Source organism: Oncorhynchus keta, unplaced genomic scaffold (genome assembly GCF_023373465.1).
Source record: "Oncorhynchus keta strain PuntledgeMale-10-30-2019 unplaced genomic scaffold, Oket_V2 Un_scaffold_1952_pilon_pilon, whole genome shotgun sequence".
NCBI lineage: Eukaryota > Metazoa > Chordata > Actinopteri > Salmoniformes > Salmonidae > Oncorhynchus > Oncorhynchus keta.
In genome coordinates, this window is record NW_026290848.1 from 392,929 (window position 1) to 409,943 (window position 17,015).

Consider the following 17,015-nt stretch of genomic DNA (forward strand, 5'->3'; position numbering starts at 1 on the left):
CACGTCTTCATTGCTCCAGACTACCACAAGGGGGAGTTAGAGCACTCATTTTGCATTTGTGTCCCAAGGCTTTTATATGACCAATCATATCGAGTGATTCTAATGACGAATTTGACGCGGGCCACCAGTCCCTGGTGACTTCAACAAAGATGGCTGACAAAACATTACGGGAAGCAAGTGTATGTAGTTATAACGTCATAACGAGTCAAGCTAAAAAATTACAATTGAGAGGAATATGTTAGTTAATGTAGAGACAAACGATTGTGCATATGTTTTTGTCATAAAGTTAATTTACGAAAATCGTTATTTATCAAGTTTTTTTTCAGCCATATCCAATACCAGGTGTATCAAACTCATTCATTATAGCAAGCAGAGAACAGTTTTCGAACCCTCAACATTCCAGCCCGAAGTCCAGCATGCTATCGACTGTGCCCAAATGTATTAATTGGGGTTGAGGCCGATTGTGGCTAAAAACACTTTATCAATTGGAATCTTTAACGTGGAAAGCGAAAAAAGTATTATTATTAGTTTTTCAGAAGCGTAGCAGGATGGGCTATTAGCTGAACAATAGACTATTCAACCTTTACTAAAGAATTGTCTAACAGCTGAGCTAGGTGTGAACCCCTCCTCCCCCCCCTCCCCAACTTGAGCTAGGTGTGAAACCCCCTCCTCCCCAACTTGAGCTAGGTGTGAAACCCCCTCCTCCCCAACTTGAGCTAGGTGTGAACCCCCTCCCCAACTTGAGCTAGGTGTGAAACCCCCTCCTCCCCAACTTGAGCTAGGTGTGAAACCCCCTCCTCCCCAACTTGCAACAAATCATTTTCAGGACTATCTCGAAAAAGCAGCGGAAATGCGCAATAGGTTTCGAAGAAGAGGCTATTCTCCACAATGTGTGGATGAAGCTCTTCATTTGGCATTGGGGAAAACAAGACATGAATTGCTACAAAGAAGACCTGCTAAAACTAAAGAACACTCTGTAATGTTCACAACTACATATACTCGCGAAAAGTGGGAGATGTGGTCAAGAAACACTGGCATGTTTTATTTCCGAGATAAATTTGTCCATGCCAACTGCCAGCCACAAAATAAAATCATCCAGAATGTTTTTAGATTTTCTCCCTCCAAACATTATTTCCTAAAGATCTTAATTATGAAATGCCTATGTATGTTATGTTGTAAATTTGAACATGAATTATGCCCCTATTTCAGATTACACTGACGTTTTTCTTACACTGTACCCAATGATTTATGAAAACTTGCTTGGTAGGTCGATGTCCTCATTGTGGTTTTACAGACCTGTTTAATATGTTTTATGTACACACTTTATTTGAATATTTATGATATGCATATTGTTATATTTGGTAGCACTTATTTGTTTTCCTTCGCCTCCAACTCCTTTCGATGCGTGGAACGGATGTGGGTGTGGCTAGGTCTACATAAGGGTGCTAATTTAAAACACTCACAAAAGCTCTGACGAAGGCCGTGAGGCCGATACATAAGGCTTATTAAAGATCAGTGACACGATCAAGCGCAGTGCGCGGGTTTCTTCCTCTTTTCCTCATCTTATCCGGCTGTTGCCATGCACCAGCAAAAAAGATAGCTCAGATGTGCAAGTGCCTTTTGAAATTGACTTTACAAACAACAAGAGGTCTTAATTGCAGTCTGTTTCTTCAGAACCTAGACCTATATAAAATAACTTAACTGGCTGAGGTAGGCTATGAGGCTTAACAGCCTAATAGAAGTAGGATTTATTTTATTAGGCCTACTTACAATTGCAACTGGTCAAAAATGTAGCATCCTACATTAAAACAATAATTTTAAATAAAAAAAGTCTGCATGTTCGAAGTTAAACAATGTAACTAATAATTAAAAGTGCACATTTGTAAATCCCAAACTCTAGAAGTTATATGGAAGGGTAGAAACAAATTATGTGTGACATTGTTGTTACAATAAAGAATGTAGCCCATAATGCAAATGATTCCTATTAGCAGGACAGCCTTTTTACAGCCCGGCTACTGTTGTGAAAATAGCTCAACTTGCAATGTATTCGATGCTTAAGTATTCTAAAGTGTTACATCTCTAACTCAAAACAGCATCTCTTCATCAAATTTTATGCTTTTGTTAATCTTCTTGATATTCTTCCTTTTTTTCTTCAAATTTTTCCAATTTTGAGCAAATTGCTCAAGGGTGAAACGGCTAGCTTAGTTAGCGGTATCGGTTACACAGTGATGATTGTGAAGATCGGTTACGTCACTTGCACTGACCTTGAATGTCTAGCTGCAGCTTTGATCCATGTTTAAAATTATTCTGTTACATTGATGCCTGCAGGAGGAAAGTGTAACGGTTCTTTGTTGGCTTTTGTCAGACTGTTGTTGATGTGTGCAGAAGGTCCCTGGTTCGCGCCCGGGTATGGGCGAGGGGACGTAAAGTTATTCTGTTACACCTGGGCCTGCAGGACGCAAAGTTCTTTGTTTGTCAGACGAATCATTGGGTCAAAACTACAGAACAGTACAAAACAAGTGAACACACATGGTTAATGTTCTGAGAATTAAATATATATACACTGCTCAAAAAAATAAAGGGAACACTTAAACAACACAATGTAACTCCAAGTCAATCACACTTCTGTGAAATCGAACTGTCCACTTAGGAAACAACACTGATTGACAATACATTTCACATCTGTTGTGCAAATGGAATAGTCAACAAGTGGAAATTATAGGCAATTAGCAAGTAACTCCCAATAAAGGAGTGGTTCTGCAGGTGGGGACCACAGACCACTTCTCAGTTCCTATGCTTCCTGGCTGATGTTTTGTTCACTTTTGAATGCTGGCGGTGCTTTCACTCTACTGGTAGCATGAAACAGAGTCTACCTCCAGCAGGCCACAAATGTGCATGTGTCTGCTCAAATGGTCAGAAACAGACTCCATGAGGGTGGTATGAGGGCCCGACGTCCACAGGTGGGGGTTGTGCTTTTACAGCCCAACACCTTGTCGGACGTTTGGCATTTGCCAGAGAACACCAAGATTGGCAAATCCGCCACCGGCGCCCTGGGCTCTTCACAGATGAAAGCAGGTTCACACTGAGCACATGTGACAGACGTGACAGTCTGGAGACGCCGTGGAGAACGTTCTGCTGCCTGCAACATCCTCCAGCATGACCGGTTTGGCGGTGGGTCAGTCATGGTGTGGGGTGGCATTTCTTTGGGGGGCCGCAGAGCCCTCCATGTGCTCGCCAGAGGTAGCCTGACTGCCATTAGGTACCGAGATGAGATCCTCAGACCCCTTGTGAGACCATATGCTGGTGCGGTTGGCCCTGGGTTCCTACTAATGCAAGACAATGCTAGACCTCATGTGGCTGGAGTGTCAGCAGTTCCTGCAAGAGAAAGGCATTGATGCTATGGACTGGCCCGCCCGTTCCCCAGACCTGAATCCAATTGAGCACATCTATGACATCATGTGCTCAATTGTCACCCTGACATTTTCATTCTTCTTCTGACAACAACACTTGACCAACTGCTCACCAGGCACAGCAAGGGCTGCCCGGACCATTATGCTGTTCTGCTATTCAAAGGATGTGTAACCGAAGAGAGATACCCTGAATGGGCACAGAATACATAGCCTTCCCGCTGTGGCTGTCTATTTCAGCACCGTTTCGCACTGCCCTGAGACAAGCATGAAGAAACGAACATCTTCAAATATTTCATGATATTCTTAAGATATGTGATGACTGAATATAAGCAAGTGATGTCTGCTAAATAATCAAGTTAGGTTTCTCGAGAAATAAATAATTCTGAATAACTGGCTTTATTTACAAATCAGTGAGAATGTCTCACCCCAATATCAAGAATTGCCTTTTTCTCACTAACTCTAGGTTAAAACCTCTTATGGATAGGGGAGACAATAGCGTCTCAACTGGCCAATTGCCAGGGGAAATGCAAAGCACGAGATTCAAATAAAATGCTATAAAATTCAAACGTTCATTAAATCACACATGTAAGATACTCAATTAAAGCTACGCTCGTTGTGAATCCAGCCAACATGTCAGATTTTAAAAATGCTTTTCGGTGAAAGCATAAGAAGCTATTATCTGATAGCCTGCACCCATCTGCACCAGCAGTAAACAAAGGAGCTATAGCATAGCAGGCACTACACAAAATGCTGAAATAAAATATGCATTACCTTTGATGGGCTTCTTTTGTTGGCACTCCAATATGTCTCATAAACATCACAATTGGTCCTTTTGTTCGATTAATTCTGTTCATATATAGCGTGTTTGATCCAGAAAAAGACAGCTTACAAAAACGGAATGTCACTATAAAATATTTCAAAACTTGCCTGTAAACTTTGCAAAAATATTTCAAACTACTTTTGTAATACAACGTTAGGTATTTTTAAACGTTAATAATCGATCAAATTGTAGACGGGGCAATCTGTATTCAATACAGGAACGAAAACAAACCAGCACTGTTGTTCACATCTTGTGCAACTCATAAAAGTTTCCCCAGTTCCGAGTTGGCCTACTTCTTCATAGAACAAAGGAATAACCTCAACCATGTTCCAAAGACTGGCAACATCGTGTGGAAGCGGTAGGAACTGAAAATGGGTTCCTATTAAATATCCAATGGCAAAGACAATGTAGTGAACAGAGAGGTGGGAAAAAAAGATCTGAACAGTTAGTCCTTGGCGTTTTGCCTGCTACATAAGTTCTGTTATACTCACAGACATGTTACACTCACAGACATGATTCAAACAGTTTTAGAAACTTCAGAGTGTTTTCTATCCAATAATAATATGCATATATTAGCAATCTAGGACAGAGTAGGATGCAGTTCACTATGGGCACGCAATTCATCCAAAGTGAAAATGCTGCCCCCTATCCCTAACAGGGATATAGAGTCCTCCAATCCTCCAATCCTCTCTCATTTACAACATTAACAATATCTACACTGTATTTATGATCAATTTAATGTTATTTTAATGGACAAAAAATGTCATTTTCTTTCAAAAACAAGGACATTTCTAAGTGACCCCAAACTTTTCAACGGTTAGTGTAAGTAATGCATCCGTATTGAAAAGGCACCTCTTTCATATTGTATGTACTGTACGGACTCTTTGTCCTAAGACGGCCCATATATGTTTCCACATAAAGTATCTATTAGGACATAATATAGCAAATATCTTGGTAAACAATACTTTATTATGTTCCCAAGTGCCTTTGTCAGGTTTTAGATTTTAACAGAAGTACAAAGTTAACTGATGTTGTATGCAATAATATTCTTTATAGAGCACATTTTGCGTCTCAACTGCAGTTTCTGCATTGAGAGGCTTTATTTTGAAGTGAGGTTGGTAGGGATGTTGGAATGTTTTGCTTCTCCATGAGAGTCTTAAGTTCATATTGTACAAATACTTTATTTTGCCCCCATTTATTCCCTAGCCCTCTACTAAATTATTTTCTGCTTTTGAATTTCCACTTTCTTGAAGGATGTTAAGGTAGACTTGGGCCCATCTAGCCTTGTTTTAATCTTTGACAAGCATATATCTTAACAAAACTTATATAGATTCCTTAAAATAAAAATTTGCTATTTCAAACATTAAATTCAAATATAATTGTTTTAATAAATCAGAAACAATATTGAAGAGATTATTTTAAAATAAAGCATTAAAATAAATAAAGCATGTACCATTACCGAAATAAAATAGGAATTGGGTAGTAGTGGTTGGGAATATGTCTCATCCTAAAGTATGCTGAGGGCTAGAGACTTATTAAAATAAGCTATTAAGCAAAAACTCAGGGACATTTGTATAAATTGCATTGACAAATATTTGATATACAACAGCAGAACATTATTGTGAATTTGATCTATAACAAATCTCACAAAATTACACTTGACAATATTCTCAGGCACTTTATCATTCTATCTACAACTGCAGTGCCTTTGGAAAGTATTCAGACCCCTTGACCTTTTCCACATTTCGTTAGGTTACAGCCTTATTATAAAATTGATGAACGTTTTCTTCCCTCAAATCTACACACAATACCCCATAATGACAAAACAATAACTGGTTTGTAAAAATTAAATATTACATTTACATAAGTATTCAGATCCTTTACTCAGTACTTTTTAAAGCACCTTTGGCAGCATTACATTCTTGAGTCTTCTTGGGTATGACGCTACAAGATTGGCACACTTGTATTTGGGGAGTTTCTCCCATTCTTCTGTGCAGATTGTTTCAAGCTCTGTCAGGTTGGATGGGGAGCGTTGCTATACAGCTATTTTCAGGTCTCTCCAGAGATGTTCGATCGGGTACAAGTCCGGGCTCTGGCTGGGCCACTCAAGGACATTCAGAGACTTGTGCCGAAGCCACTTGTGTGTTGGCTTGGCTGTGTGCTTAGGGTCGTTGTCCTGTTGGAAGGGGAACCTTCGCCCCAGTCTGAAGTCCTGAGCACTCTGGAGCAGGTTTTCATTAAGCATATCTCTCTATACTTTGCTCCATTCATCTTTAACTCTATCCTGACTAGTCTCCCAGTCCCCGCCACTGAAAAACATCCCCACAGCATGATGCTGCCACCACTATGCTTGGCGTACAGGCCAAAGAGTACAATCTTGGTTTGATCGGACGAGAGAATCTTGTTTCTCTTGGTCTGAGAGTCTTTAGTTGCCTTTTGGCAAACTCCAAGTGGGCTGTCATGTGCCTTTTACTGAAGAGTGGCTTCCGTCTGGCCACTCTACCATAAACCCTATTTGGTGGCGTGCTGCAGAGATGGTTATCCTTCTGGAAGTTTCTCCCATCTCCACAGAGGAACTCTAGAGCTCTGTCAAAGTGACCATCGGGTTCTTGGTCACCTCCCTGACCAAGGCACTTCTCCCCCGATTGCTCAGTTTGGCCGGGTGGCCAGCTCTTGGAAGAGTCTTGGTGGTTCCAAACTTCTTCAATTTAAGAACAATGGAAGAACTGTGTTCTTGGGGACCTTCATTGCTGCAGAAATGTTTTGGTACCCTTCCCCAGATCTGTGCTTTGACACAATCCTGTCTTGGAGCTCTACGGACAATTCCTTCGACTTCATGGCTTGGATTTTGCTCTGACATGCACTGTTGACATTGGGACCTTATATAGACAGGTGTGTGCCTTTCCAAATCATGTCCAATCAGTTGAATTTACCACAGGTGGACTTCAATCAAGTTGTAGAAACATCTCAAGGATGATCAATGGAAACAGGATACACCGGAGCTCATTTTCGAGTTTCGTAGCAAAAGGTCTTGAGTTCTTATGTAAATAAGGTATTTGTTTTTAATGAATCTGCAAAAGTTTATAAAGACCTGTTTTCACTTTGTCATTTTGGGGTATTGGGTGTAGATTATTGAGGAATTTGTTTTAGATACATACATACATTTTAGAATAAGGCTGTAATGTTACAAAATGTGGAAAAAGTCAAGGGGCCGGAATACTTTCCGAAGGCACTGTATAATCAAAAAGGGGCGGTATGATTGGAGTGGAGTTTTTGTATAGGCACCCAGTGTCTTTTGAAATAACAAATTCTGTGAGAAGATTTTTATAAAATCAATTTTAATTTGCAGAACGATAGTGTGCAAATGTCTAAAACCTGGATTAAGCCTGTGGTTTGTATTTATTTCCTGTTTGTTTTTTCTTCTTTCTTATTTATAAATTGATTTTAAATTGTTATGTTTGTTTGTGTGACTCAGGCATGTTGATATTGAATTTATTTGCATCCCAAGTATTGGCTCAACATTGCAATATTATTGTGACATGCAAGTCGGCGTCAATCGATAAAACATGATGTCATGATTGGGATATTCCATTCAGATCGAATTAATAGTCCATAGGGCCTATACGATATGGTCATACTACCATTTACTGGTCATATGAATCAATCCTCCCATATCTTTAAACATCTGGCTATAGTACTGTACATCAATTCCATTGCCCTGTAGATTCTGAGTGTGTGTTTACTACCCTCTGAAACGTATGCCCCTTTGACCTCTGTGGTGGTCGTGATTTACATTTGCCCTTTTCACCAAAGATTTAGGTAGGCTTATTTTTTTAAAGCTGCCGGATCTTAAAATAACACTTCTCCTAAATCAGGAAGTGTTATGGAATAAATCTGTTCATTTGGACTTTTAAAAAAGGGTGTTTTGTCTCATACAAGGGAAAATACAATGTCATGATCAGTGCTGGATGTCCCATTTATATATGGACTGCATTTGGTGCTTGTCTGGTTGGTTCTTTAACAAAAAAAAATACCATGCATTGAAACAAATAACATGTTGCACAATTCATTGTATCTCTATCTAAAAATGATTTGACCAGGAGTTCCTCTTGAGATGAGCACATCTCGTTGTCAAGAGTGTCCTGGCCGACGAATAGGCAGCAGGTAAATGCTTTATTACAACTACAATATTCGCACATCCAGGTAAAATGACCCAGAGGGACACTAAAATGGATCCGAACTCAAATACATCTTCCAGAACATGAACTCACAAAGTTACATTAATTCACAAGGTGATTTCCTTCCTCCATTGAAAAGAAACCTGAAGTGCCCCACAGTAGGTGTAACATATTTTTGGTTGTGAACATACAGGCTGATAAAGTAGTAATTTGACAGAGGTAACTAAAACAAAGGAATATTGATCAAATATAACATGTATTGTTTCTGTACGCATTTTCATTATCCTGACCATTAGATGTTACAGGATTGACTACAGTAATTGTTCCTATCTGACATTTGTTCACAAATTATTACATTTCCTTAGATTAGAAAGTACTTGGATAGTATCAATGCAACTGTACACATATTGTTGAGTAAAGGAATCCATTTTCATCCAGTTCTTTAATGTTTTTAGTTATTTCAGAATTATTAGAGTTTAAAAAAAAAATTGTTGAGAAAACAATTAGAAAACAAAAAAATTGAGATGTTAGCTGATCATTGAATTTTTTTCAGTACAACAGTTAGAGAGACAGGGCTGGAAACCTAAGCAGCTTAATGCCCTTCCTATTTTTTGAGTTTGGGCTGACGTCATAGCAAGCAACCACCTGGTGAGGTGCTTGAGCTCTGTGTACCACAGCATTGGTACCACTGTTCCGCCCCGTCAGTAATTACCATAGGTTGGGATAAACCTGCACAGACTGGTCGGTTAGATAACGAATCAAATGCATGAATTCCAAATTAAAAATGGTCTCTTTATCGATTAAAGCCACAGTCAAATTAAAGTTAATGTGCTTTAATCTACAGGCCTATAGGTGGCAAAGTCATTTTAAAAATGGGATGCAACAGGAATGTTCCGTATGTTTTTGAATAAACTAAAGTTTGTTACTCATGATAACTCATCAATCAGCGAAAGGTTTTGGATACATTTTTATATTCAAAAGTAGTTCAAGTTTGACAGCAGTTTCTTTCCTTTGTTTGTCATTATAACCAACATCAGTGTTTTTTTGTTGTTTTTATTGCTGTTCTCGTGGTTATTTCTGTTAACCACCTTTTGTTTCAGTTTTTTTAATTTTCTATTTCATAATAGAAAATGGGGTTTCCCCCAATGGGGTTTCATAATGGATTGACAGTTAATCACCATGCCATTAGTTCAACCCTTACAAACAGCAAAATACAAAAATGCTTTGTGAAACAGCTACTGAAATAGCCGATTACCCATTTCCATATATTTCAGTGCATTTTAGTTTGTTTCATGTCTAAAGACAATAAATATTCATCAGAAACACTAGTACTATCCTTTCACCAAAAAGGAAACCAAGTACAGTATGTTGAAAGAAAACAACAGTGCCTTCGGAAAGTATTCAGACCCCTTGACATGTTCTATATTTTGTTACATTACAGCCTTATTCTAAAATTGATTAAATAAATACAAATATCACAGCAATCTACACACAATACCCCATAATGACAAAGAGAAAACAACCTATTTACATACGTTTTCAGAACCTTTGCTATGAGTCAAAATTGAGCACAGTTGTATCCTGTTTCCATTTGTCATCCTTGAGATGTTTCTACAACTTGGAGTCCACTTGTGTTAAATTCAATTGATTGGATAAGATTTGGAAAGGCACATACCTGTCTATATAAGGTTCAATTGTCGATAGAGCTCCGAGACAGGATTGTGTCGAGGCACATATCTGGGTCAGGGTACCAAAACATTTCTGCAGCATTAAAGGTCCCTAGGAACACAATGGCCTCCATCATCCTTAAATGGAAAAAGTTTAGAACCCCCAAGACTCTTCTTAGAGCTGGTCGCCCGATAAACCCGATGGCCACTCTGACAGAGCTCCAGAGTTCCTCTGTGGAGATGGGACAACCTACTAGAAGGACAACCATCTCTGCAGCACTCCACCAATCAGGCCTTTGTGGTAGAGTGGCCATACGGAAACCACTCTTCAGTAAAAGGCTAACCCTAACCCTAACCTCTTGGAGTTTTCCAAAAGGCACCTAAAGACTCTCAGACTATGAGAAACAAGATTATATTAGGATTATATCAGGATGACCCCAGAGCCAACGAGATATGCCATATCCCGGGTTGATGACATCAAATCCTGCGACTATTTAAACATTTGAAATGGTTTCAAAACAAATGTCCTTGTTAAACTTTGACACAAAGTAGTCTGTGATAAATAGCACAATATTTTTCAAGTGCAGTCGCAAAAACCATTAAGCGCCATGAAGTGGGTTGGGAGTAACGGAAGGGGGGAAACGGTAACTGTAAACTTTTGAAAAACTAGATTATTACTTTGAGGATTACTTTTAAATTCAGAAAGGAGGTTTGCGAAAAAAAATCTTTGACACTTCTCTGTTTTCTCAATGACATTTAAATCAGCATTCAAAAAAGGCGCAAGTTTAAATTTGTTCCACTTGAGTGTGTCTGACCACAAGTCAGAGACCACTATGATGATGGATCGCGGTAAAAGAGCAGGAATAGGCTTTTGTAGGCTACAGTCTAAGCTATGTCTTCCAAAGGTACGGAAACCACTCTTCAGTAAAAGGCACAGGACTGTCCTCTTGGAGTTTTCCAAAAAGCACCTAAAGACTCTCAGACTATGAGAAACAAGATTCTCTGGTCTGATGTAACCAAGATTGAACTCTTTGGCCTGCATGCCAAGTGTCATGTCTGGAGGAATTCTGGTACCATCCATACGGTGAAGCATGGTGGTGGCAGCATCAAGCTGTGGGGATGTTTTTCAGTGGCAGGGACTGGGAGACTAGTCAGGAGAGAGGCAAAGATGAACGGCGCAAATTACAGAGATCCTTGATGAAAACCTGCTCCAGAGTGCTCAGGACCTCAGACTGGGGTGAAGGTTCACCTTCCAACAGGACAACAACCCTAAGCACACAGCCAAGACAACACAGGCATGGCTTTGGCACAAGTCTCTTAATGTCCTTGAGTGACCCAGCCAGAGCCCGAACTTGAAGCCGATTTAACTTATCTGGAGAGACCTGAAAATAACTGTGCCGCAAAGCTCCACATCCAACCTGACAGAGCTTGAGAGGATCTGCAGAGAAGAATGGGAGAAACTCCAAGAAAATATAGGTGTGCCAAGCTTTTAGCATCATACCCAAGAAGTGCTTCAACAAAGTACTGAGTAAAGGGTCTGAATACTTATGTAAATGTGAAATTTCCAGTTTTGATTTTTATTATGGGGTATTGTGTGTAGATTGATAAGGGGGAAAAACAATGTAATACATTTTGGAATAAGGCTGTAACGTACCAAAATGTGAAAGTCAAGGGGTCTGAATACTTTCTGAAGGCACTGTATATAACAGAAATATGGGGAAAAGTTTTGGGGGAAAAGTTGTATAAGAATAACACCAGGGCAACAGTAAATATACATAAAGATACTCTAACCTCACCTGTTAATCTATAACTAGAAACTTGAGTTTAGGAAATGTTGCTTATTGTTTAAAAAAGTGAAGCAAGTATGTTTTCATTCTATTCCACTTCTATTGTCAGTTACAGTAGACATTTCTAAGCATGCCTATCTAGTTCCCTTGATTGTTAATTTAGATTTAGTAGTACCAGAATGGCTAGGTATACAGTATTTGGTATAGTGCATAATATACAGTAGCTAAATTACTCCTAAATAAACAGCATTTAATATTGTGATCTCTACAAACCTCAGCTTCGATCAGAGTCAAAGTTTGCTGAGCTGTATGATATTTTACTGTACTGTACCTGATTTACAAGGCCCCTTAACCCACCACCCCAGTCCTCCATCCCATATCCTTATGTTTTAGGAATAAAATGTCTGTGCCATGTTGTGCTCCCCATCCACAGTGTTTAATGGTGAAGCATTCTGTTCAGCAATACTGTATATGCTGATGTCATGTAAGTCTATTGTAACCCTGCACTCAGTGTCTGGTGTTAGCATTAGCATCTAGCCACTTCCCTAGTGTTCAGCATTGTGATCGGTCAGAGTCTTAATGTTCAGCACTGTCATTGGTCCGTATCCAAGGGAATCACAGCCAAGCCAATGACTGATTGACTTCCGTGGAATGGCTAATAAAGTACTCATTGGCTCTCTAGGGGTTAGAGCATTGGGCCAGTAACCGAAAGGTTGCTGGATCGAATCCCAAGCTGACAAGGTAAAAATCTGTCATTCTGCCCCTGAGCATGGCATTTAACCCACTGTTCCCCGGCAGGCCACCATTGTAAATAAGAATTTGTTCTTACTTGCCTAGTTAAATAAAGTGCTCTACTTTTGACCAGAGCCCTATTGGCTCACTATAAAGAGAATGGGGTTCCTTTTCCGACGCAGACCGAGGGATGGATTTCCCAACACTACCTCACTAGGAATCCAGGGATCCCCTTGATTCTCTTTCACACAAAGCTATGGATATTAAAATCCTGTTGTTTTTAATGTGCCCTGCCGTTGACCCGGCCATCTGTACAGCTGACCGTATACCAACTGGGAGGCAATACCCCATGATCGTAATGACAATGCCACTAACATTGTATTTTCTAAAGGATAGCTATTATAAGGCTAAAACCAGTTGAACTGACAGCCACTTTGCAATGTTTTGCTAGGAACTTAGTCATCAATCTCGCAAGAGGGCAATATTTTATTAAAGTAGTATCCCCCAGAATGCTATGACCTTTGGCTTTCACCTGGAATTGTTTATTTATGCCTGAGAAAAAAATCACTTTTCAACCCATATGATCTAGTACACCATAAAAGTCAAATAAAACATATACAAAAATGAGGATATGACAACAACAAAAAAGAATGTATGAATGAAGAAGCCTTTTCATATTTTATAATATGTCCATATATTGTTATAATATGTTTTAGGAACATCTTCCCAAAATATTTCACCCTCTTTATTACTTTACCAAACATATAGTGATAGTCCAAACCTTAGTGATAGTCAAAATCTGTTAAATTTGGGCCATTTAAACTGCGTCTGTCCCTCCTATAGGCAAGGGGAGAAGGGCTATGTAAAGGGCTTGATTTTGTCGTTCTGATCATATGCAATGTGTCTGCCTCCGACATAAAACAAATGTTTGACAAAAATTACTTCTTTACTTACTTTAGGTTTAAGGAAGTGTGTAGGTCACATTCTTTATCGCAGAGCTATGAATATGATATATTTAGATCCGCTTGCTTGAGACAAATTCAGTGATTGCTTTGCCATGTCTGTGCCATGAAGCAGTCGAGCTGGAGACTTTTTTTTTTTTACGTAGGACCGCCGATTTGATGCAAAGTTGTAGTCGAGTGATATAAATGGATTGAATGATGCAGCCTACCACCAGAGGAAGGCACATGCGAGTTTATTCGACAGAGGGTGTTTGCAAGGTCCTAGGAAAGTCTGGATGGCTGCTTCTGACTTATAAAACGGTGGGAAATCAATAAAATAAGTCATGTAAACTTATACATATTTTTAAAAGTATTTCTAGTGCCCAATTTTGGGGAGTTCAGCTTATGAGAGTATTAATGTAGATTACATGGACAACCGAAAGAGTACATTTACAGGTACCAATTCCCTATAAAATGAAACATTTGATAAATTCCTATTTAATTTTCATATGTGTATTCCTGTATTTTAAAGCAACATTTATATTTTCTACCTAGTACAATGCCACCTCTATATCTTTTCTTGACCTACACATTGGACATGATTTGGAAAAGCAAAAACCTGTCTATATAAGGTCCCACAGTTGACAGTGCATGTCAAAGCTAAAAACCAAGCCATGAGGTCGAAGGAATTGTCCATAAAGGTCTGAGAGAGGATTGTGTCGAGGCACAGATCTGGGAAAGGATACCAAACCGTTTCTACAGTACTGAAGGCCCCCAAGAACACAGTGGCCTCCATCATTCTTAAATGTAAAGAGGTTTGGAACCACCAGCCACTATTCCTAGAGCTGGCCGCCCGGCCAGGTCAGGGAGGTGTCCAAGTACCCAACGGTCACTCTGACAGAGCTCCAGAGTTAACTCTGTGGAAATGGCAGAACCTTCCAGAAGGACAACCATCTCTGCAGCATTCCACCAATCAGGCTTTTATGGTAGAGTGGCTAGAAGGAAGCCCGATAGCCTGCTTGGAGTATGCCAAAAGGCACCTAAAGGACCCTCATACCATGGGAAACAAGATTCTCTGATCTGATGAAACTAATATTCAAGATGATGGAGGCCACTGTGTTCTTGTGGACCTTCAATGCTGCAGAAATAGTTTTGCACCCTTCCTCAGATCTGTGCCTCCACACAATCCTGACTCAGAGCTCTTCTGAGAATTTCTTCAGCCTCATGGCTTGGTTTTTGCTCTGACATGCACTGTCAACTTATATAGACAGGTGTGTGACTCCAAATCTAAATGTGTATTTGAACCCAATAATGGTTGAATTCATGAAGTTTAAGCTGCCTATCAATCATTGTTTTTGAAACCAGTGGACAGCACTCTTGCATCAGCTGCATAGTGAGGATCCCAGCCTATGGAATAAAAGTGGGGCTTTTATCGCTCAATCTAATTCATGCTGATAAAAAATAAATCCATAGGCCTAATGGACACATGCTCAAACTCATACACTTTTGATCGACTTAAAGGGCCAATCTGTAGTTGCTACATCCATTTTCAGATATATTCTAATCATATTATTATACAGTTGAAGTTGGAAGTTTACATACACCTTAGCCAAATACATTAAACTCTGTTTTTCACATTTCCTGACATTTAATCCTAATAACAAATTCCCAGTTTTAGGTCAGTTAGGATCACCACTTTATTTTAAGAATGTGAAATGTCGTAATAATAGTAGAGAGAATTATTTATTTCAGCTTTTACAACATTAACAAAGTCTACACTGTATTTCTGATCAATTTGTGGTTATTTTCATTAACAAACGTGCTTTTAAAGCAACGACATTTCCAAGTGACCCCAAACTTTTGAACGGTAGTGTATTTACAGTGGGTATAGAAAGCCACCACCTCCTTTCAAAATGTTCACCTTTTGTTGCCTTACAGCCTGAAATGAACACACATAAAATCAGACTTTTTCCAAGCTTTAGTTACGCACAGTAATCTACACTATCCAAGTAAAAAAAATATTAAAATAAATGTGACAATTTATTACAATTAAAACTGTAAAATACCCTATTTGGATAAGTGAACACCCCCCTGAGTTAATACTTGTTGGAACCACCTTTTGCTTGAATTACCACGAGTCTCTTTGAATACTTCTCTGCTAAATTTGCACATCTAGACTTTGTAATATTTGCACATTCTACCTTGCAGAATTGTTCAAGCTAAGTCAAAATGCATGGTGACTCTTCAAGTCATTCCACAGATTCTGGATGGGATTTAGGTTGGGGCTCTGACAAGGCCCATTCACCTTTTTGTCCTTCAGCCACTGTACAATTGCTTTAGCGGTGTGCTTTGGGTCATTGTCATGTTGAAATGTGAACCATCTTCCCATTTTCAACTTCCTGGCAGAGGCCTGCAGGTTCTACTCAAGAATCTGTCGGCATCTTGCACTGTCCATTTTCACTTCTATCCTGACAAGCGCTCCAGTCCCTGCTGAAGAGAAACACCCCTCCAAAAGGATGCTGCCACCGTCATGCTTGACTGTAGGCATTGTGTTCTTTAGGTGGAAAGACGTATTGGGTTTTCGCCAGACACATCGTTTTGCGTTCAGGTCAAAAGGTTCAGTTTTGGTCTAATTTGACCACAGCACCTTTTGCCACTTGGCCTCGGAATCTACAAATGTGCTTTTTGGCAAAGCTCAAACGAGACTTGATGTGGATTTTTTTGAGGAGTGTTTTTTTTTTTCTTTCCACCCTCCCATAGAGGCCAGATTTGTGGAGTGCTTGTGATATTGTGGTCAAATGCACACATTGACCAGTCTTTGCCATAAAGGCCTCTAGCTCCATCAAAGTTGCCATTGGCTTCTTGGAAGCCTCTCTGATCAGTCTTCTCCTTGCCCGGTCATCCAGTTTGGAGGACGGCCTGATCTATGCAGGGTCTGGGTGGTGCCATACGCCTTCCACTTCATAACAATGGTCTTAATTGTGCTCCGAGGGATAGACAAATCTTTTAATATCCATCCCCTGACTTGTGCCTTTCCACAACTTTATTTAATAGATCTTTTGAAAGTACCTTTCGGCCCATAGTGGATTCTTTCCTTTGAATTGTACTACTAAGCAGTGGAGTCCTCTATGAACAACTGCTTTTATTCTGAACTAATCAAAGTCACTACAATTGATCACAATTTGAAGCCAATTAGCTTGGTCTGTGATCTGGAAGGTGGTAAATTTACAATTGTAATTCTAAGGGGGGTGTTCAGTTATCCAAATAGGGTATTTCACTATTTTACACGTAATTAATTGTAGGATTAAAAAAAAAATAATAATAATCTCACTTGGATATTGTGTGTTACTGTGTGTAAATAAAGCTGGAAAAAGTATAATTTTATGTGTTTTCATTTCAGTCTGTAAGGCAACAAAATGTGAACATTTTGAAAGGGGGTGGTGACTTTCTATATCCATTGTATTTTGTATTTTAAAAATG

At 39.4% G+C, this 17,015-nt stretch overlaps 1 protein-coding gene across 1 annotated transcript in view; it reads left to right on the top strand.

Annotated features, from left to right (window-relative positions):
• Positions 1–17,015, top strand: part of LOC118387799 (potassium/sodium hyperpolarization-activated cyclic nucleotide-gated channel 1-like) — a 129,936-nt gene that overhangs the window by 109,210 nt on the left and 3,711 nt on the right. The gene's annotated exons all lie outside the window — the stretch shown is intronic.